This window comes from Dendrobates tinctorius, unplaced genomic scaffold (genome assembly GCF_039654945.1).
Source record: "Dendrobates tinctorius isolate UK_male_01 unplaced genomic scaffold, ASM3965494v1 ptg000184l, whole genome shotgun sequence".
Lineage (NCBI taxonomy): Eukaryota > Metazoa > Chordata > Amphibia > Anura > Dendrobatidae > Dendrobates > Dendrobates tinctorius.
In genome coordinates this window covers 18,400,781-18,422,279 of record NW_027361851.1, presented here as the reverse complement: position 1 = coordinate 18,422,279, position 21,499 = coordinate 18,400,781, and the positions used below count along the sequence as shown (strand labels likewise).

The window sequence follows — 21,499 nt, the reverse complement described above, 5'->3', positions numbered from 1 at the left end:
AGACACTAGCTGAATGATTATAGTCAGCTTGTTTGACTTTGAAACACTGAGGCATTACTGAGACAAATGTCCTTAAAAAATATGCTGTGGACAAAGTCAAAAAGGCAAAAAACACAAGCTCCACACAGGTCCGTCATCTTTAATTTGAAATATAGGAGGTTTCTACTTTAATGGTGAGACAAAGCATCTACATATTTGACATTGCTCCAGTGAGTAGAGCCCACTTAAAAATGTATGGGTTGCTTGTCTCTGCAAGCAAAAGCTGGGCACTAAACTGGCATACTTGCAATGCTGGATGGTTCAGAGTGAAAACACCTATAGGCTGACAATAGTAATTGCAGGTGTTGATTAACTCATTGTGCAAAATAATTTCTAAAATGTGGTCACTTTGGGAGGTTTTCTGCTGTTTTGGTACTCTGCAAATTTCATCTGCAAGGTATTCCTGCAAAATCTGCATTGCAAAACCCAAATAGGGCTCTTCCTTTCAAAGCCCTGCTGTGTGGCCAAACAGTAGTTTCTGAAGAAATGTGGTGCATCACCGCATTTGTGAGAAATCTAACATTTCTAATATCCAAACAAAATAAATGGAGGTTTAAAAATTAATGCAGACGAAAAGTACGCATATAAAAAATGTTATTTATTGACTTTTTTGGGGTGGTGTGACAAGTTTTTAATCACAAGGGATGGTAACATTTCTGCTGACTAGCATGGAAGGAGTTAAGTTCCAATTGCATATCGAAGTCAGGATGGCCGAGCGGTCTAAGGCGCTGCGTTCAGTTCGCAGTCTTCCCTGGAGGCGTGGGTTCAAATCCCACTTCTGACATCAACATTTAATTTCAAGAAACTTTATCTTCATTTATTGATTAGATGAGGTCAAACAAAACTTAGTAATGTGGTTTTGAAAAATTTCCTGAGAGTCTTTGGAGTGAATCTGAATTTGTCCTCTCAAAAAAGAACTCTAGGAACATCAAACAGGTTTTTTTGTGCATATGTCTGTTGTTCTTTTGGCACTAGAAAAATCCTTTGGACAGTCAATGAGGAGGGACTATTTCACCTCTTTGTGTTCTCTGTCCCTATTAGGGTAGGGATTCAACCTTCTAAAGTGCTGTCATGAAATATATCTAGAAACGGATTTGCTGGTAAGTCTACTTTCATAGTTTTCACCTCATACATCAATAGACCATAACGATACTTAATTAACAAAAACTTAACAAGTAGGTAATCATAGTTTAAAAAATGTGAAATGCCCATGTCCTTCTGACATGTTTCAGCACATTTTGGGACAAATGGTCTCACTTTTAACAATCAATAAAATATTTTCTCTAAATTTTTGTCTCTTTTTTGCTCCAATTGTTTGCATCTCATAAAAAATAAAACTTGATGTAACATTATGCATGCAAATTGTGTTTTATGTGCGACCATGACCTATTCTAGAAGCACAGGGTCAGAATTATACTGGTGCATGGAGACAAACTGAAAATGTAAAAATTCAATGGCAAAATTGCTGTCTTTTTCTACTCATTCACAAATAGTTAATGAATGTTATTAAATATGTACAGCAAAATGGAAGGCGTTTCAAATAGAAATCATGCTTCAAAAAACAGTCAAATGAAAAATTATAATATATCCCTCCAGGTGTGACACTTGACATTTGCAGAGTGTCAAACCCCCCAGAAAATGTATAGATATGGCCGAAATAGCTCAGTTGGGAGAGCGTTAGACTGAAGATCTAAAGGTCCCTGGTCCAATCCCGGGTTTCGGCAAAATGCTTTTTCTTCACCGTTTACATTTTAAGGAGATATTAAACAAAGCACATGGACTGATCATGATCAAAAGGCCTAAAAATCTTAACTATCTACAGAAAACAAAATGTTAAAAATTTGAGAAACGGTAACTTTTTCCTTTTGAACACATGAATGTTTTTTAGTAATTTTTCCTCTATTTTGTTTTATTTCAGATTGACTTAGCTGTAAGAGGATTAAAAGGTAACCTGATAGCTGAAACAGACAGCACTTATCAGACACTAGCTGAATGATTATAGTCAGCTTGTTTGACTTTGAAACACTGAGGCATTACTGAGACAAATGTCCTTAAAAAATATGCTGTGGACAAAGTCAAAAAGGCAAAAAACACAAGCTCCACACAGGTCCGTCATCTTTAATTTGAAATATAGGAGGTTTCTACTTTAATGGTGAGACAAAGCATCTACATATTTGACATTGCTCCAGTGAGTAGAGCCCACTTAAAAATGTATGGGTTGCTTGTCTCTGCAAGCAAAAGCTGGGCACTAAACTGGCATACTTGCAATGCTGGATGGTTCAGAGTGAAAACACCTATAGGCTGACAATAGTAATTGCAGGTGTTGATTAACTCATTGTGCAAAATAATTTCTAAAATGTGGTCACTTTGGGAGGTTTTCTGCTGTTTTGGTACTCTGCAAATTTCATCTGCAAGGTATTCCTGCAAAATCTGCATTGCAAAACCCAAATAGGGCTCTTCCTTTCAAAGCCCTGCTGTGTGGCCAAACAGTAGTTTCTGAAGAAATGTGGTGCATCACCGCATTTGTGAGAAATCTAACATTTCTAATATCCAAACAAAATAAATGGAGGTTTAAAAATTAATGCAGACGAAAAGTACGCATATAAAAAATGTTATTTATTGACTTTTTTGGGGTGGTGTGACAAGTTTTTAATCACAAGGGATGGTAACATTTCTGCTGACTAGCATGGAAGGAGTTAAGTTCCAATTGCATATCGAAGTCAGGATGGCCGAGCGGTCTAAGGCGCTGCGTTCAGTTCGCAGTCTTCCCTGGAGGCGTGGGTTCAAATCCCACTTCTGACATCAACATTTAATTTCAAGAAACTTTATCTTCATTTATTGATTAGATGAGGTCAAACAAAACTTAGTAATGTGGTTTTGAAAAATTTCCTGAGAGTCTTTGGAGTGAATCTGAATTTGTCCTCTCAAAAAAGAACTCTAGGAACATCAAACAGGTTTTTTTGTGCATATGTCTGTTGTTCTTTTGGCACTAGAAAAATCCTTTGGACAGTCAATGAGGAGGGACTATTTCACCTCTTTGTGTTCTCTGTCCCTATTAGGGTAGGGATTCAACCTTCTAAAGTGCTGTCATGAAATATATCTAGAAACGGATTTGCTGGTAAGTCTACTTTCATAGTTTTCACCTCATACATCAATAGACCATAACGATACTTAATTAACAAAAACTTAACAAGTAGGTAATCATAGTTTAAAAAATGTGAAATGCCCATGTCCTTCTGACATGTTTCAGCACATTTTGGGACAAATGGTCTCACTTTTAACAATCAATAAAATATTTTCTCTAAATTTTTGTCTCTTTTTTGCTCCAATTGTTTGCATCTCATAAAAAATAAAACTTGATGTAACATTATGCATGCAAATTGTGTTTTATGTGCGACCATGACCTATTCTAGAAGCACAGGGTCAGAATTATACTGGTGCATGGAGACAAACTGAAAATGTAAAAATTCAATGGCAAAATTGCTGTCTTTTTCTACTCATTCACAAATAGTTAATGAATGTTATTAAATATGTACAGCAAAATGGAAGGCGTTTCAAATAGAAATCATGCTTCAAAAAACAGTCAAATGAAAAATTATAATATATCCCTCCAGGTGTGACACTTGACATTTGCAGAGTGTCAAACCCCCCAGCAAATGTATAGATATGGCCGAAATAGCTCAGTTGGGAGAGCGTTAGACTGAAGATCTAAAGGTCCCTGGTCCAATCCCGGGTTTCGGCAAAATGCTTTTTCTTCACCGTTTACATTTTAAGGAGATATTAAACAAAGCACATGGACTGATCATGATCAAAAGGCCTAAAAATCTTAACTATCTACAGAAAACAAAATGTTAAAAATTTGAGAAACGGTAACTTTTTCCTTTTGAACACATGAATGTTTTTTAGTAATTTTTCCTCTATTTTGTTTTATTTCAGATTGACTTAGCTGTAAGAGGATTAAAAGGTAACCTGATAGCTGAAACAGACAGCACTTATCAGACACTAGCTGAATGATTATAGTCAGCTTGTTTGACTTTGAAACACTGAGGCATTACTGAGACAAATGTCCTTAAAAAATATGCTGTGGACAAAGTCAAAAAGGCAAAAAACACAAGCTCCACACAGGTCCGTCATCTTTAATTTGAAATATAGGAGGTTTCTACTTTAATGGTGAGACAAAGCATCTACATATTTGACATTGCTCCAGTGAGTAGAGCCCACTTAAAAATGTATGGGTTGCTTGTCTCTGCAAGCAAAAGCTGGGCACTAAACTGGCATACTTGCAATGCTGGATGGTTCAGAGTGAAAACACCTATAGGCTGACAATAGTAATTGCAGGTGTTGATTAACTCATTGTGCAAAATAATTTCTAAAATGTGGTCACTTTGGGAGGTTTTCTGCTGTTTTGGTACTCTGCAAATTTCATCTGCAAGGTATTCCTGCAAAATCTGCATTGCAAAACCCAAATAGGGCTCTTCCTTTCAAAGCCCTGCTGTGTGGCCAAACAGTAGTTTCTGAAGAAATGTGGTGCATCACCGCATTTGTGAGAAATCTAACATTTCTAATATCCAAACAAAATAAATGGAGGTTTAAAAATTAATGCAGACGAAAAGTACGCATATAAAAAATGTTATTTATTGACTTTTTTGGGGTGGTGTGACAAGTTTTTAATCACAAGGGATGGTAACATTTCTGCTGACTAGCATGGAAGGAGTTAAGTTCCAATTGCATATCGAAGTCAGGATGGCCGAGCGGTCTAAGGCGCTGTGTTCAGTTCGCAGTCTTCCCTGGAGGCGTGGGTTCAAATCCCACTTCTGACATCAACATTTAATTTCAAGAAACTTTATCTTCATTTATTGATTAGATGAGGTCAAACAAAACTTAGTAATGTGGTTTTGAAAAATTTCCTGAGAGTCTTTGGAGTGAATCTGAATTTGTCCTCTCAAAAAAGAACTCTAGGAACATCAAACAGGTTTTTTTGTGCATATGTCTGTTGTTCTTTTGGCACTAGAAAAATCCTTTGGACAGTCAATGAGGAGGGACTATTTCACCTCTTTGTGTTCTCTGTCCCTATTAGGGTAGGGATTCAACCTTCTAAAGTGCTGTCATGAAATATATCTAGAAACGGATTTGCTGGTAAGTCTACTTTCATAGTTTTCACCTCATACATCAATAGACCATAACGATACTTAATTAACAAAAACTTAACAAGTAGGTAATCATAGTTTAAAAAATGTGAAATGCCCATGTCCTTCTGACATGTTTCAGCACATTTTGGGACAAATGGTCTCACTTTTAACAATCAATAAAATATTTTCTCTAAATTTTTGTCTCTTTTTTGCTCCAATTGTTTGCATCTCATAAAAAATAAAACTTGATGTAACATTATGCATGCAAATTGTGTTTTATGTGCGACCATGACCTATTCTAGAAGCACAGGGTCAGAATTATACTGGTGCATGGAGACAAACTGAAAATGTAAAAATTCAATGGCAAAATTGCTGTCTTTTTCTACTCATTCACAAATAGTTAATGAATGTTATTAAATATGTACAGCAAAATGGAAGGCGTTTCAAATAGAAATCATGCTTCAAAAAACAGTCAAATGAAAAATTATAATATATCCCTCCAGGTGTGACACTTGACATTTGCAGAGTGTCAAACCCCCCAGAAAATGTATAGATATGGCCGAAATAGCTCAGTTGGGAGAGCGTTAGACTGAAGATCTAAAGGTCCCTGGTCCAATCCCGGGTTTCGGCAAAATGCTTTTTCTTCACCGTTTACATTTTAAGGAGATATTAAACAAAGCACATGGACTGATCATGATCAAAAGGCCTAAAAATCTTAACTATCTACAGAAAACAAAATGTTAAAAATTTGAGAAACGGTAACTTTTTCCTTTTGAACACATGAATGTTTTTTAGTAATTTTTCCTCTATTTTGTTTTATTTCAGATTGACTTAGCTGTAAGAGGATTAAAAGGTAACCTGATAGCTGAAACAGACAGCACTTATCAGACACTAGCTGAATGATTATAGTCAGCTTGTTTGACTTTGAAACACTGAGGCATTACTGAGACAAATGTCCTTAAAAAATATGCTGTGGACAAAGTCAAAAAGGCAAAAAACACAAGCTCCACACAGGTCCGTCATCTTTAATTTGAAATATAGGAGGTTTCTACTTTAATGGTGAGACAAAGCATCTACATATTTGACATTGCTCCAGTGAGTAGAGCCCACTTAAAAATGTATGGGTTGCTTGTCTCTGCAAGCAAAAGCTGGGCACTAAACTGGCATACTTGCAATGCTGGATGGTTCAGAGTGAAAACACCTATAGGCTGACAATAGTAATTGCAGGTGTTGATTAACTCATTGTGCAAAATAATTTCTAAAATGTGGTCACTTTGGGAGGTTTTCTGCTGTTTTGGTACTCTGCAAATTTCATCTGCAAGGTATTCCTGCAAAATCTGCATTGCAAAACCCAAATAGGGCTCTTCCTTTCAAAGCCCTGCTGTGTGGCCAAACAGTAGTTTCTGAAGAAATGTGGTGCATCACCGCATTTGTGAGAAATCTAACATTTCTAATATCCAAACAAAATAAATGGAGGTTTAAAAATTAATGCAGACGAAAAGTACGCATATAAAAAATGTTATTTATTGACTTTTTTGGGGTGGTGTGACAAGTTTTTAATCACAAGGGATGGTAACATTTCTGCTGACTAGCATGGAAGGAGTTAAGTTCCAATTGCATATCGAAGTCAGGATGGCCGAGCGGTCTAAGGCGCTGCGTTCAGTTCGCAGTCTTCCCTGGAGGCGTGGGTTCAAATCCCACTTCTGACATCAACATTTAATTTCAAGAAACTTTATCTTCATTTATTGATTAGATGAGGTCAAACAAAACTTAGTAATGTGGTTTTGAAAAATTTCCTGAGAGTCTTTGGAGTGAATCTGAATTTGTCCTCTCAAAAAAGAACTCTAGGAACATCAAACAGGTTTTTTTGTGCATATGTCTGTTGTTCTTTTGGCACTAGAAAAATCCTTTGGACAGTCAATGAGGAGGGACTATTTCACCTCTTTGTGTTCTCTGTCCCTATTAGGGTAGGGATTCAACCTTCTAAAGTGCTGTCATGAAATATATCTAGAAACGGATTTGCTGGTAAGTCTACTTTCATAGTTTTCACCTCATACATCAATAGACCATAACGATACTTAATTAACAAAAACTTAACAAGTAGGTAATCATAGTTTAAAAAATGTGAAATGCCCATGTCCTTCTGACATGTTTCAGCACATTTTGGGACAAATGGTCTCACTTTTAACAATCAATAAAATATTTTCTCTAAATTTTTGTCTCTTTTTTGCTCCAATTGTTTGCATCTCATAAAAAATAAAACTTGATGTAACATTATGCATGCAAATTGTGTTTTATGTGCGACCATGACCTATTCTAGAAGCACAGGGTCAGAATTATACTGGTGCATGGAGACAAACTGAAAATGTAAAAATTCAATGGCAAAATTGCTGTCTTTTTCTACTCATTCACAAATAGTTAATGAATGTTATTAAATATGTACAGCAAAATGGAAGGCGTTTCAAATAGAAATCATGCTTCAAAAAACAGTCAAATGAAAAATTATAATATATCCCTCCAGGTGTGACACTTGACATTTGCAGAGTGTCAAACCCCCCAGAAAATGTATAGATATGGCCGAAATAGCTCAGTTGGGAGAGCGTTAGACTGAAGATCTAAAGGTCCCTGGTCCAATCCCGGGTTTCGGCAAAATGCTTTTTCTTCACCGTTTACATTTTAAGGAGATATTAAACAAAGCACATGGACTGATCATGATCAAAAGGCCTAAAAATCTTAACTACCTACAGAAAACAAAATGTTAAAAATTTGAGAAACGGTAACTTTTTCCTTTTGAACACATGAATGTTTTTTAGTAATTTTTCCTCTATTTTGTTTTATTTCAGATTGACTTAGCTGTAAGAGGATTAAAAGGTAACCTGATAGCTGAAACAGACAGCACTTATCAGACACTAGCTGAATGATTATAGTCAGCTTGTTTGACTTTGAAACACTGAGGCATTACTGAGACAAATGTCCTTAAAAAATATGCTGTGGACAAAGTCAAAAAGGCAAAAAACACAAGCTCCACACAGGTCCGTCATCTTTAATTTGAAATATAGGAGGTTTCTACTTTAATGGTGAGACAAAGCATCTACATATTTGACATTGCTCCAGTGATTAGAGCCCACTTAAAAATGTATGGGTTGCTTGTCTCTGCAAGCAAAAGCTGGGCACTAAACTGGCATACTTGCAATGCTGGATGGTTCAGAGTGAAAACACCTATAGGCTGACAATAGTAATTGCAGGTGTTGATTAACTCATTGTGCAAAATAATTTCTAAAATGTGGTCACTTTGGGAGGTTTTCTGCTGTTTTGGTACTCTGCAAATTTCATCTGCAAGGTATTCCTGCAAAATCTGCATTGCAAAACCCAAATAGGGCTCTTCCTTTCAAAGCCCTGCTGTGTGGCCAAACAGTAGTTTCTGAAGAAATGTGGTGCATCACCGCATTTGTGAGAAATCTAACATTTCTAATATCCAAACAAAATAAATGGAGGTTTAAAAATTAATGCAGACGAAAAGTACGCATATAAAAAATGTTATTTATTGACTTTTTTGGGGTGGTGTGACAAGTTTTTAATCACAAGGGATGGTAACATTTCTGCTGACTAGCATGGAAGGAGTTAAGTTCCAATTGCATATCGAAGTCAGGATGGCCGAGCGGTCTAAGGCGCTGCGTTCAGGTCGCAGTCTTCCCTGGAGGCGTGGGTTCAAATCCCACTTCTGACATCAACATTTAATTTCAAGAAACTTTATCTTCATTTATTGATTAGATGAGGTCAAACAAAACTTAGTAATGTGGTTTTGAAAAATTTCCTGAGAGTCTTTGGAGTGAATCTGAATTTGTCCTCTCAAAAAAGAACTCTAGGAACATCAAACAGGTTTTTTTGTGCATATGTCTGTTGTTCTTTTGGCACTAGAAAAATCCTTTGGACAGTCAATGAGGAGGGACTATTTCACCTCTTTGTGTTCTCTGTCCCTATTAGGGTAGGGAATCAACCTTCTACAGTGCTGTCATGAAATATATCTAGAAACGGATTTGCTGGTAAGTCTACTTTCATAGTTTTCACCTCATACATCAATAGACCATAACGATACTTAATTAACAAAAACTTAACAAGTAGGTAATCATAGTTTAAAAAATGTGAAATGCCCATGTCCTTCTGACATGTTTCAGCACATTTTGGGACAAATGGTCTCACTTTTAACAATCAATAAAATATTTTCTCTAAATTTTTGTCTCTTTTTTGCTCCAATTGTTTGCATCTCATAAAAAATAAAACTTGATGTAACATTATGCATGCAAATTGTGTTTTATGTGCGACCATGACCTATTCTAGAAGCACAGGGTCAGAATTATACTGGTGCATGGAGACAAACTGAAAATGTAAAAATTCAATGGCAAAATTGCTGTCTTTTTCTACTCATTCACAAATAGTTAATGAATGTTATTAAATATGTACAGCAAAATGGAAGGCGTTTCAAATAGAAATCATGCTTCAAAAAACAGTCAAATGAAAAATTATAATATATCCCTCCAGGTGTGACACTTGACATTTGCAGAGTGTCAAACCCCCCAGAAAATGTATAGATATGGCCGAAATATCTCAGTTGGGAGAGCGTTAGACTGAAGATCTAAAGGTCCCTGGTCCAATCCCGGGTTTCGGCAAAATGCTTTTTCTTCACCGTTTACATTTTAAGGAGATATTAAACAAAGCACATGGACTGATCATGATCAAAAGGCCTAAAAATCTTAACTATCTACAGAAAACAAAATGTTAAAAATTTGAGAAACGGTAACTTTTTCCTTTTGAACACATGAATGTTTTTTAGTAATTTTTCCTCTATTTTGTTTTATTTCAGATTGACTTAGCTGTAAGAGGATTAAAAGGTAACCTGATAGCTGAAACAGACAGCACTTATCAGACACTAGCTGAATGATTATAGTCAGCTTGTTTGACTTTGAAACACTGAGGCATTACTGAGACAAATGTCCTTAAAAAATATGCTGTGGACAAAGTCAAAAAGGCAAAAAACACAAGCTCCACACAGGTCCGTCATCTTTAATTTGAAATATAGGAGGTTTCTACTTTAATGGTGAGACAAAGCATCTACATATTTGACATTGCTCCAGTGAGTAGAGCCCACTTAAAAATGTATGGGTTGCTTGTCTCTGCAAGCAAAAGCTGGGCACTAAACTGGCATACTTGCAATGCTGGATGGTTCAGAGTGAAAACACCTATAGGCTGACAATAGTAATTGCAGGTGTTGATTAACTCATTGTGCAAAATAATTTCTAAAATGTGGTCACTTTGGGAGGTTTTCTGCTGTTTTGGTACTCTGCAAATTTCATCTGCAAGGTATTCCTGCAAAATCTGCATTGCAAAACCCAAATAGGGCTCTTCCTTTCAAAGCCCTGCTGTGTGGCCAAACAGTAGTTTCTGAAGAAATGTGGTGCATCACCGCATTTGTGAGAAATCTAACATTTCTAATATCCAAACAAAATAAATGGAGGTTTAAAAATTAATGCAGACGAAAAGTACGCATATAAAAAATGTTATTTATTGACTTTTTTGGGGTGGTGTGACAAGTTTTTAATCACAAGGGATGGTAACATTTCTGCTGACTAGCATGGAAGGAGTTAAGTTCCAATTGCATATCGAAGTCAGGATGGCCGAGCGGTCTAAGGCGCTGCGTTCAGTTCGCAGTCTTCCCTGGAGGCGTGGGTTCAAATCCCACTTCTGACATCAACATTTAATTTCAAGAAACTTTATCTTCATTTATTGATTAGATGAGGTCAAACAAAACTTAGTAATGTGGTTTTGAAAAATTTCCTGAGAGTCTTTGGAGTGAATCTGAATTTGTCCTCTCAAAAAAGAACTCTAGGAACATCAAACAGGTTTTTTTGTGCATATGTCTGTTGTTCTTTTGGCACTAGAAAAATCCTTTGGACAGTCAATGAGGAGGGACTATTTCACCTCTTTGTGTTCTCTGTCCCTATTAGGGTAGGGATTCAACCTTCTAAAGTGCTGTCATGAAATATATCTAGAAACGGATTTGCTGGTAAGTCTACTTTCATAGTTTTCACCTCATACATCAATAGACCATAACGATACTTAATTAACAAAAACTTAACAAGTAGGTAATCATAGTTTAAAAAATGTGAAATGCCCATGTCCTTCTGACATGTTTCAGCACATTTTGGGACAAATGGTCTCACTTTTAACAATCAATAAAATATTTTCTCTAAATTTTTGTCTCTTTTTTGCTCCAATTGTTTGCATCTCATAAAAAATAAAACTTGATGTAACATTATGCATGCAAATTGTGTTTTATGTGCGACCATGACCTATTCTAGAAGCACAGGGTCAGAATTATACTGGTGCATGGAGACAAACTGAAAATGTAAAAATTCAATGGCAAAATTGCTGTCTTTTTCTACTCATTCACAAATAGTTAATGAATGTTATTAAATATGTACAGCAAAATGGAAGGCGTTTCAAATAGAAATCATGCTTCAAAAAACAGTCAAATGAAAAATTATAATATATCCCTCCAGGTGTGACACTTGACATTTGCAGAGTGTCAAACCCCCCAGAAAATGTATAGATATGGCCGAAATAGCTCAGTTGGGAGAGCGTTAGACTGAAGATCTAAAGGTCCCTGGTCCAATCCCGGGTTTCGGCAAAATGCTTTTTCTTCACCGTTTACATTTTAAGGAGATATTAAACAAAGCACATGGACTGATCATGATCAAAAGGCCTAAAAATCTTAACTATCTACAGAAAACAAAATGTTAAAAATTTGAGAAACGGTAACTTTTTCCTTTTGAACACATGAATGTTTTTTAGTAATTTTTCCTCTATTTTGTTTTATTTCAGATTGACTTAGCTGTAAGAGGATTAAAAGGTAACCTGATAGCTGAAACAGACAGCACTTATCAGACACTAGCTGAATGATTATAGTCAGCTTGTTTGACTTTGAAACACTGAGGCATTACTGAGACAAATGTCCTTAAAAAATATGCTGTGGACAAAGTCAAAAAGGCAAAAAACACAAGCTCCACACAGGTCCGTCATCTTTAATTTGAAATATAGGAGGTTTCTACTTTAATGGTGAGACAAAGCATCTACATATTTGACATTGCTCCAGTGAGTAGAGCCCACTTAAAAATGTATGGGTTGCTTGTCTCTGCAAGCAAAAGCTGGGCACTAAACTGGCATACTTGCAATGCTGGATGGTTCAGAGTGAAAACACCTATAGGCTGACAATAGTAATTGCAGGTGTTGATTAACTCATTGTGCAAAATAATTTCTAAAATGTGGTCACTTTGGGAGGTTTTCTGCTGTTTTGGTACTCTGCAAATTTCATCTGCAAGGTATTCCTGCAAAATCTGCATTGCAAAACCCAAATAGGGCTCTTCCTTTCAAAGCCCTGCTGTGTGGCCAAACAGTAGTTTCTGAAGAAATGTGGTGCATCACCGCATTTGTGAGAAATCTAACATTTCTAATATCCAAACAAAATAAATGGAGGTTTAAAAATTAATGCAGACGAAAAGTACGCATATAAAAAATGTTATTTATTGACTTTTTTGGGGTGGTGTGACAAGTTTTTAATCACAAGGGATGGTAACATTTCTGCTGACTAGCATGGAAGGAGTTAAGTTCCAATTGCATATCGAAGTCAGGATGGCCGAGCGGTCTAAGGCGCTGCGTTCAGTTCGCAGTCTTCCCTGGAGGCGTGGGTTCAAATCCCACTTCTGACATCAACATTTAATTTCAAGAAACTTTATCTTCATTTATTGATTAGATGAGGTCAAACAAAACTTAGTAATGTGGTTTTGAAAAATTTCCTGAGAGTCTTTGGAGTGAATCTGAATTTGTCCTCTCAAAAAAGAACTCTAGGAACATCAAACAGGTTTTTTTGTGCATATGTCTGTTGTTCTTTTGGCACTAGAAAAATCCTTTGGACAGTCAATGAGGAGGGACTATTTCACCTCTTTGTGTTCTCTGTCCCTATTAGGGTAGGGATTCAACCTTCTAAAGTGCTGTCATGAAATATATCTAGAAACGGATTTGCTGGTAAGTCTACTTTCATAGTTTTCACCTCATACATCAATAGACCATAACGATACTTAATTAACAAAAACTTAACAAGTAGGTAATCATAGTTTAAAAAATGTGAAATGCCCATGTCCTTCTGACATGTTTCAGCACATTTTGGGACAAATGGTCTCACTTTTAACAATCAATAAAATATTTTCTCTAAATTTTTGTCTCTTTTTTGCTCCAATTGTTTGCATCTCATAAAAAATAAAACTTGATGTAACATTATGCATGCAAATTGTGTTTTATGTGCGACCATGACCTATTCTAGAAGCACAGGGTCAGAATTATACTGGTGCATGGAGACAAACTGAAAATGTAAAAATTCAATGGCAAAATTGCTGTCTTTTTCTACTCATTCACAAATAGTTAATGAATGTTATTAAATATGTACAGCAAAATGGAAGGCGTTTCAAATAGAAATCATGCTTCAAAAAACAGTCAAATGAAAAATTATAATATATCCCTCCAGGTGTGACACTTGACATTTGCAGAGTGTCAAACCCCCCAGAAAATGTATAGATATGGCCGAAATAGCTCAGTTGGGAGAGCGTTAGACTGAAGATCTAAAGGTCCCTGGTCCAATCCCGGGTTTCGGCAAAATGCTTTTTCTTCACCGTTTACATTTTAAGGAGATATTAAACAAAGCACATGGACTGATCATGATCAAAAGGCCTAAAAATCTTAACTACCTACAGAAAACAAAATGTTAAAAATTTGAGAAACGGTAACTTTTTCCTTTTGAACACATGAATGTTTTTTAGTAATTTTTCCTCTATTTTGTTTTATTTCAGATTGACTTAGCTGTAAGAGGATTAAAAGGTAACCTGATAGCTGAAACAGACAGCACTTATCAGACACTAGCTGAATGATTATAGTCAGCTTGTTTGACTTTGAAACACTGAGGCATTACTGAGACAAATGTCCTTAAAAAATATGCTGTGGACAAAGTCAAAAAGGCAAAAAACACAAGCTCCACACAGGTCCGTCATCTTTAATTTGAAATATAGGAGGTTTCTACTTTAATGGTGAGACAAAGCATCTACATATTTGACATTGCTCCAGTGATTAGAGCCCACTTAAAAATGTATGGGTTGCTTGTCTCTGCAAGCAAAAGCTGGGCACTAAACTGGCATACTTGCAATGCTGGATGGTTCAGAGTGAAAACACCTATAGGCTGACAATAGTAATTGCAGGTGTTGATTAACTCATTGTGCAAAATAATTTCTAAAATGTGGTCACTTTGGGAGGTTTTCTGCTGTTTTGGTACTCTGCAAATTTCATCTGCAAGGTATTCCTGCAAAATCTGCATTGCAAAACCCAAATAGGGCTCTTCCTTTCAAAGCCCTGCTGTGTGGCCAAACAGTAGTTTCTGAAGAAATGTGGTGCATCACCGCATTTGTGAGAAATCTAACATTTCTAATATCCAAACAAAATAAATGGAGGTTTAAAAATTAATGCAGACGAAAAGTACGCATATAAAAAATGTTATTTATTGACTTTTTTGGGGTGGTGTGACAAGTTTTTAATCACAAGGGATGGTAACATTTCTGCTGACTAGCATGGAAGGAGTTAAGTTCCAATTGCATATCGAAGTCAGGATGGCCGAGCGGTCTAAGGCGCTGCGTTCAGGTCGCAGTCTTCCCTGGAGGCGTGGGTTCAAATCCCACTTCTGACATCAACATTTAATTTCAAGAAACTTTATCTTCATTTATTGATTAGATGAGGTCAAACAAAACTTAGTAATGTGGTTTTGAAAAATTTCCTGAGAGTCTTTGGAGTGAATCTGAATTTGTCCTCTCAAAAAAGAACTCTAGGAACATCAAACAGGTTTTTTTGTGCATATGTCTGTTGTTCTTTTGGCACTAGAAAAATCCTTTGGACAGTCAATGAGGAGGGACTATTTCACCTCTTTGTGTTCTCTGTCCCTATTAGGGTAGGGAATCAACCTTCTACAGTGCTGTCATGAAATATATCTAGAAACGGATTTGCTGGTAAGTCTACTTTCATAGTTTTCACCTCATACATCAATAGACCATAACGATACTTAATTAACAAAAACTTAACAAGTAGGTAATCATAGTTTAAAAAATGTGAAATGCCCATGTCCTTCTGACATGTTTCAGCACATTTTGGGACAAATGGTCTCACTTTTAACAATCAATAAAATATTTTCTCTAAATTTTTGTCTCTTTTTTGCTCCAATTGTTTGCATCTCATAAAAAATAAAACTTGATGTAACATTATGCATGCAAATTGTGTTTTATGTGCGACCATGACCTATTCTAGAAGCACAGGGTCAGAATTATACTGGTGCATGGAGACAAACTGAAAATGTAAAAATTCAATGGCAAAATTGCTGTCTTTTTCTACTCATTCACAAATAGTTAATGAATGTTATTAAATATGTACAGCAAAATGGAAGGCGTTTCAAATAGAAATCATGCTTCAAAAAACAGTCAAATGAAAAATTATAATATATCCCTCCAGGTGTGACACTTGACATTTGCAGAGTGTCAAACCCCCCAGAAAATGTATAGATATGGCCGAAATATCTCAGTTGGGAGAGCGTTAGACTGAAGATCTAAAGGTCCCTGGTCCAATCCCGGGTTTCGGCAAAATGCTTTTTCTTCACCGTTTACATTTTAAGGAGATATTAAACAAAGCACATGGACTGATCATGATCAAAAGGCCTAAAAATCTTAACTATCTACAGAAAACAAAATGTTAAAAATTTGAGAAACGGTAACTTTTTCCTTTTGAACACATGAATGTTTTTTAGTAATTTTTCCTCTATTTTGTTTTATTTCAGATTGACTTAGCTGTAAGAGGATTAAAAGGTAACCTGATAGCTGAAACAGACAGCACTTATCAGACACTAGCTGAATGATTATAGTCAGCTTGTTTGACTTTGAAACACTGAGGCATTACTGAGACAAATGTCCTTAAAAAATATGCTGTGGACAAAGTCAAAAAGGCAAAAAACACAAGCTCCACACAGGTCCGTCATCTTTAATTTGAAATATAGGAGGTTTCTACTTTAATGGTGAGACAAAGCATCTACATATTTGACATTGCTCCAGTGAGTAGAGCCCACTTAAAAATGTATGGGTTGCTTGTCTCTGCAAGCAAAAGCTGGGCACTAAACTGGCATACTTGCAATGCTGGATGGTTCAGAGTGAAAACACCTATAGGCTGACAATAGTAATTGCAGGTGTTGATTAACTCATTGTGCAAAATAATTTCTAAAATGTGGTCACTTTGGGAGGTTTTCTGCTGTTTTGGTACTCTGCAAATTTCATCTGCAAGGTATTCCTGCAAAATCTGCATTGCAAAACCCAAATAGGGCTCTTCCTTTCAAAGCCCTGCTGTGTGGCCAAACAGTAGTTTCTGAAGAAATGTGGTGCATCACCGCATTTGTGAGAAATCTAACATTTCTAATATCCAAACAAAATAAATGGAGGTTTAAAAATTAATGCAGACGAAAAGTACGCATATAAAAAATGTTATTTATTGACTTTTTTGGGGTGGTGTGACAAGTTTTTAATCACAAGGGATGGTAACATTTCTGCTGACTAGCATGGAAGGAGTTAAGTTCCAATTGCATAACGAAGTCAGGATGGCCGAGCGGTCTAAGGCGCTGCGTTCAGTTCGCAGTCTTCCCTGGAGGCGTGGGTTCAAATCCCACTTCTGACATCAACGTTTAATTTCAAGAAACTTTATCTTCATTTATTGATTAGATGAGGTCAAACAAAACTTAGTAATGTGGTTTTGAAAAATTTCCTGAGAGTCTTTGGAGTGAATCTGAATTTGTCCTCTCAAAAAAGAACTCTAGGAACATCAGACAGGTTTTTTGTGCATATGTCTGTTGTTCTTTTGGCACTAGAAAAATCCTTTGGACAGTCAATGAGGAGGGACTATTTCACCTCTTTGTGTTCTCTGTCCCTATTAGGGTAGGGAATCAACCTTCTAAAGTGCTGTCATGAAATATATCTAGAAACGGATTTGCTGGTAAGTCTACTTTCATAGTTTTCACCTCATACATCAATAGACCATAACGATACTTAATTAACAAAAACTTAACAAGTAGGTAATCATAGTTTAAAAAATGTGAAATGCCCATGTCCTTCTGACATGTTTCAGCACATTTTGGGACAAATGGTCTCACTTTTAACAATCAATAAAATATTTTCTCTAAATTTTTGTCTCTTTTTTGCTCCAATTGTTTGCATCTCATAAAAAATAAAACTTGATGTAACATTATGCATGCAAATTGTGTTTTATGTGCGACCATGACCTATTCTAGAAGCACAGGGTCAGAATTATACTGGTGCATGGAGACAAACTGAAAATGTAAAAATTCAATGGCAAAATTGCTGTCTTTTTCTACTCATTCACAAATAGTTAATGAATGTTATTAAATATGTACAGCAAAATGGAAGGCGTTTCAAATAGAAATCATGCTTCAAAAAACAGTCAAATGAAAAATTATAATATATCCCTCCAGGTGTGATACTTGACATTTGCAGAGTGTCAAACCCCCCAGAAAATGTATAGATATGGCCGAAATAGCTCAGTTGGGAGAGCGTTAGACTGAAGATCTAAAGGTCCCTGGTCCAATCCCGGGTTTCGGCAAAATGCTTTTTCTTCACCGTTTACATTTTAAGGAGATATTAAACAAAGCACATGGACTGATCATGATCAAAAGGCCTAAAAATCTTAACTATCTACAGAAAACAAAATGTTAAAAATTTGAGAAACGGTAACTTTTTCCTTTTGAACACATGAATGTTTTTTAGTAATTTTTCCTCTATTTTGTTTTATTTCAGATTGACTTAGCTGTAAGAGGATTAAAAGGTAACCTGATAGCTGAAACAGACAGCACTTATCAGACACTAGCTGAATGATTATAGTCAGCTTGTTTGACTTTGAAACACTGAGGCATTACTGAGACAAATGTCCTTAAAAAATATGCTGTGGACAAAGTCAAAAAGGCAAAAAACACAAGCTCCACACAGGTCCGTCATCTTTAATTTGAAATATAGGAGGTTTCTACTTTAATGGTGAGACAAAGCATCTACATATTTGACATTGCTCCAGTGAGTAGAGCCCACTTAAAAATGTATGGGTTGCTTGTCTCTGCAAGCAAAAGCTGGGCACTAAACTGGCATACTTGCAATGCTGGATGGTTCAGAGTGAAAACACCTATAGGCTGACAATAGTAATTGCAGGTGTTGATTAACTCATTGTGCAAAATAATTTCTAAAATGTGGTCACTTTGGGAGGTTTTCTGCTGTTTTGGTACTCTGCAAATTTCATCTGCAAGGTATTCCTGCAAAATCTGCATTGCAAAACCCAAATAGGGCTCTTCCTTTCAAAGCCCTGCTGTGTGGCCAAACAGTAGTTTCTGAAGAAATGTGGTGCATCACCGCATTTGTGAGAAATCTAACATTTCTAATATCCAAACAAAATAAATGGAGGTTTAAAAATTAATGCAGACGAAAAGTACGCATATAAAAAATGTTATTTATTGACTTTTTTGGGGTGGTGTGACAAGTTTTTAATCACAAGGGATGGTAACATTTCTGCTGACTAGCATGGAAGGAGTTAAGTTCCAATTGCATATCGAAGTCAGGATGGCCGAGCGGTCTAAGGCGCTGCGTTCAGTTCGCAGTCTTCCCTGGAGGCGTGGGTTCAAATCCCACTTCTGACATCAACATTTAATTTCAAGAAACTTTATCTTCATTTATTGATTAGATGAGGTCAAACAAAACTTAGTAATGTGGTTTTGAAAAATTTCCTGAGAGTCTTTGGAGTGAATCTGAATTTGTCCTCTCAAAAAAGAACTCTAGGAACATCAAACAGGTTTTTTTGTGCATATGTCTGTTGTTCTTTTGGCACTAGAAAAATCCTTTGGACAGTCAATGAGGAGGGACTATTTCACCTCTTTGTGTTCTCTGTCCCTATTAGGGTAGGGATTCAACCTTCTAAAGTGCTGTCATGAAATATATCTAGAAACGGATTTGCTGGTAAGTCTACTTTCATAGTTTTCACCTCATACATCAATAGACCATAACGATACTTAATTAACAAAAACTTAACAAGTAGGTAATCATAGTTTAAAAAATGTGAAATGCCCATGTCCTTCTGACATGTTTCAGCACATTTTGGGACAAATGGTCTCACTTTTAACAATCAATAAAATATTTTCTCTAAATTTTTGTCTCTTTTTTGCTCCAATTGTTTGCATCTCATAAAAAATAAAACTTGATGTAACATTATGCATGCAAATTGTGTTTTATGTGCGACCATGACCTATTCTAGAAGCACAGGGTCAGAATTATACTGGTGCATGGAGACAAACTGAAAATGTAAAAATTCAATGGCAAAATTGCTGTCTTTTTCTACTCATTCACAAATAGTTAATGAATGTTATTAAATATGTACAGCAAAATGGAAGGCGTTTCAAATAGAAATCATGCTTCAAAAAACAGTCAAATGAAAAATTATAATATATCCCTCCAGGTGTGACACTTGACATTTGCAGAGTGTCAAACCCCCCAGAAAATGTATAGATATGGCCGAAATAGCTCAGTTGGGAGAGCGTTAGACTGAAGATCTAAAGGTCCCTGGTCCAATCCCGGGTTTCGGCAAAATGCTTTTTCTTCACCGTTTACATTTTAAGGAGATATTAAACAAAGCACATGGACTGATCATGATCAAAAGGCCTAAAAATCTTAACTACCTACAGAAAACAAAATGTTAAAAATTTGAGAAACGGTAACTTTTTCCTTTTGAACACATGAATGTTTTTTAGTAATTTTTCCTCTATTTTGTTTTATTTCAGATTGACTTAGCTGTAAGAGGATTAAAAGGTAACCTGATAGCTGAAACAGACAGCACTTATCAGACACTAGCTGAATGATTATAGTCAGCTTGTTTGACTTTGAAACACTGAGGCATTACTGAGACAAATGTCCTTAAAAAATATGCTGTGGACAAAGTCAAAAAGGCAAAAAACACAAGCTCCACACAGGTCCGTCATCTTTAATTTGAAATATAGGAGGTTTCTACTTTAATGGTGAGACAAAGCATCTACATATTTGACATTGCTCCAGTGATTAGAGCCCACTTAAAAATGTATGGGTTGCTTGTCTCTGCAAGCAAAAGCTGGGCACTAAACTGGCATACTTGCAATGCTGGATGGTTCAGAGTGAAAACACCTATAGGCTGACAATAGTAATTGCAGGTGTTGATTAACTCATTGTGCAAAATAATTTCTAAAATGTGGTCACTTTGGGAGGTTTTCTGCTGTTTTGGTACTCTGCAAATTTCATCTGCAAGGTATTCCTGCAAAATCTGCATTGCAAAACCCAAATAGGGCTCTTCCTTTCAAAGCCCTGCTGTGTGGCCAAACAGTAGTTTCTGAAGAAATGTGGTGCATCACCGCATTTGTGAGAAATCTAACATTTCTAATATCCAAACAAAATAAATGGAGGTTTAAAAATTAATGCAGACGAAAAGTACGCATATAAAAAATGTTATTTATTGACTTTTTTGGGGTGGTGTGACAAGTTTTTAATCACAAGGGATGGTAACATTTCTGCTGACTAGCATGGAAGGAGTTAAGTTCCAATTGCATATCGAAGTCAGGATGGCCGAGCGGTCTAAGGCGCTGCGTTCAGGTCGCAGTCTTCCCTGGAGGCGTGGGTTCAAATCCCACTTCTGACATCAACATTTAATTTCAAGAAACTTTATCTTCATTTATTGATTAGATGAGGTCAAACAAAACTTAGTAATGTGGTTTTGAAAAATTTCCTGAGAGTCTTTGGAGTGAATCTGAATTTGTCCTCTCAAAAAAGAACTCTAGGAACATCAAACAGGTTTTTTTGTGCATATGTCTGTTGTTCTTTTGGCACTAGAAAAATCCTTTGGACAGTCAATGAGGAGGGACTATTTCACCTCTTTGTGTTCTCTGTCCCTATTAGGGTAGGGAATCAACCTTCTACAGTGCTGTCATGAAATATATCTAGAAACGGATTTGCTGGTAAGTCTACTTTCATAGTTTTCACCTCATACATCAATAGACCATAACGATACTTAATTAACAAAAACTTAACAAGTAGGTAATCATAGTTTAAAAAATGTGAAATGCCCATGTCCTTCTGACATGTTTCAGCACATTTTGGGACAAATGGTCTCACTTTTAACAATCAATAAAATATTTT

At 36.1% G+C, this 21,499-nt stretch overlaps 19 non-coding genes across 19 annotated transcripts; all 19 read left to right on the top strand.

Moving 5' to 3' along the window:
• Positions 1–740: 740 nt before the first annotated feature.
• TRNAL-CAG (transfer RNA leucine (anticodon CAG)) lies at positions 741–823 on the top strand. The gene has a single exon. It is a non-coding gene; the product is annotated as a tRNA-Leu (tRNA).
• An 867-nt stretch (positions 824–1,690) lies between these two features.
• TRNAF-GAA (transfer RNA phenylalanine (anticodon GAA)) lies at positions 1,691–1,763 on the top strand. Its single transcript has one exon. It is a non-coding gene; the product is annotated as a tRNA-Phe (tRNA).
• A 995-nt stretch (positions 1,764–2,758) lies between these two features.
• Positions 2,759–2,841, top strand: TRNAL-CAG (transfer RNA leucine (anticodon CAG)). The gene has a single exon. It is a non-coding gene; the product is annotated as a tRNA-Leu (tRNA).
• Positions 2,842–3,708: 867 nt separating this feature from the next.
• TRNAF-GAA (transfer RNA phenylalanine (anticodon GAA)) lies at positions 3,709–3,781 on the top strand. The gene has a single exon. It is a non-coding gene; the product is annotated as a tRNA-Phe (tRNA).
• Positions 3,782–4,776: 995 nt separating this feature from the next.
• On the top strand, positions 4,777–4,859 carry TRNAL-CAG (transfer RNA leucine (anticodon CAG)). Its single transcript has one exon. It is a non-coding gene; the product is annotated as a tRNA-Leu (tRNA).
• An 867-nt stretch (positions 4,860–5,726) lies between these two features.
• Positions 5,727–5,799, top strand: TRNAF-GAA (transfer RNA phenylalanine (anticodon GAA)). The gene has a single exon. It is a non-coding gene; the product is annotated as a tRNA-Phe (tRNA).
• A 995-nt stretch (positions 5,800–6,794) lies between these two features.
• TRNAL-CAG (transfer RNA leucine (anticodon CAG)) lies at positions 6,795–6,877 on the top strand. The gene has a single exon. It is a non-coding gene; the product is annotated as a tRNA-Leu (tRNA).
• Positions 6,878–7,744: 867 nt separating this feature from the next.
• On the top strand, positions 7,745–7,817 carry TRNAF-GAA (transfer RNA phenylalanine (anticodon GAA)). Its single transcript has one exon. It is a non-coding gene; the product is annotated as a tRNA-Phe (tRNA).
• Positions 7,818–8,812: 995 nt separating this feature from the next.
• TRNAL-CAG (transfer RNA leucine (anticodon CAG)) lies at positions 8,813–8,895 on the top strand. Its single transcript has one exon. It is a non-coding gene; the product is annotated as a tRNA-Leu (tRNA).
• A 1,935-nt stretch (positions 8,896–10,830) lies between these two features.
• On the top strand, positions 10,831–10,913 carry TRNAL-CAG (transfer RNA leucine (anticodon CAG)). Its single transcript has one exon. It is a non-coding gene; the product is annotated as a tRNA-Leu (tRNA).
• Positions 10,914–11,780: 867 nt separating this feature from the next.
• TRNAF-GAA (transfer RNA phenylalanine (anticodon GAA)) lies at positions 11,781–11,853 on the top strand. Its single transcript has one exon. It is a non-coding gene; the product is annotated as a tRNA-Phe (tRNA).
• A 995-nt stretch (positions 11,854–12,848) lies between these two features.
• Positions 12,849–12,931, top strand: TRNAL-CAG (transfer RNA leucine (anticodon CAG)). Its single transcript has one exon. It is a non-coding gene; the product is annotated as a tRNA-Leu (tRNA).
• Positions 12,932–13,798: 867 nt separating this feature from the next.
• Positions 13,799–13,871, top strand: TRNAF-GAA (transfer RNA phenylalanine (anticodon GAA)). The gene has a single exon. It is a non-coding gene; the product is annotated as a tRNA-Phe (tRNA).
• A 995-nt stretch (positions 13,872–14,866) lies between these two features.
• TRNAL-CAG (transfer RNA leucine (anticodon CAG)) lies at positions 14,867–14,949 on the top strand. Its single transcript has one exon. It is a non-coding gene; the product is annotated as a tRNA-Leu (tRNA).
• A 1,935-nt stretch (positions 14,950–16,884) lies between these two features.
• On the top strand, positions 16,885–16,967 carry TRNAL-CAG (transfer RNA leucine (anticodon CAG)). The gene has a single exon. It is a non-coding gene; the product is annotated as a tRNA-Leu (tRNA).
• Positions 16,968–17,833: 866 nt separating this feature from the next.
• On the top strand, positions 17,834–17,906 carry TRNAF-GAA (transfer RNA phenylalanine (anticodon GAA)). Its single transcript has one exon. It is a non-coding gene; the product is annotated as a tRNA-Phe (tRNA).
• A 995-nt stretch (positions 17,907–18,901) lies between these two features.
• Positions 18,902–18,984, top strand: TRNAL-CAG (transfer RNA leucine (anticodon CAG)). Its single transcript has one exon. It is a non-coding gene; the product is annotated as a tRNA-Leu (tRNA).
• An 867-nt stretch (positions 18,985–19,851) lies between these two features.
• On the top strand, positions 19,852–19,924 carry TRNAF-GAA (transfer RNA phenylalanine (anticodon GAA)). The gene has a single exon. It is a non-coding gene; the product is annotated as a tRNA-Phe (tRNA).
• A 995-nt stretch (positions 19,925–20,919) lies between these two features.
• Positions 20,920–21,002, top strand: TRNAL-CAG (transfer RNA leucine (anticodon CAG)). The gene has a single exon. It is a non-coding gene; the product is annotated as a tRNA-Leu (tRNA).
• The last annotated feature ends 497 nt before the right edge of the window (positions 21,003–21,499 follow it).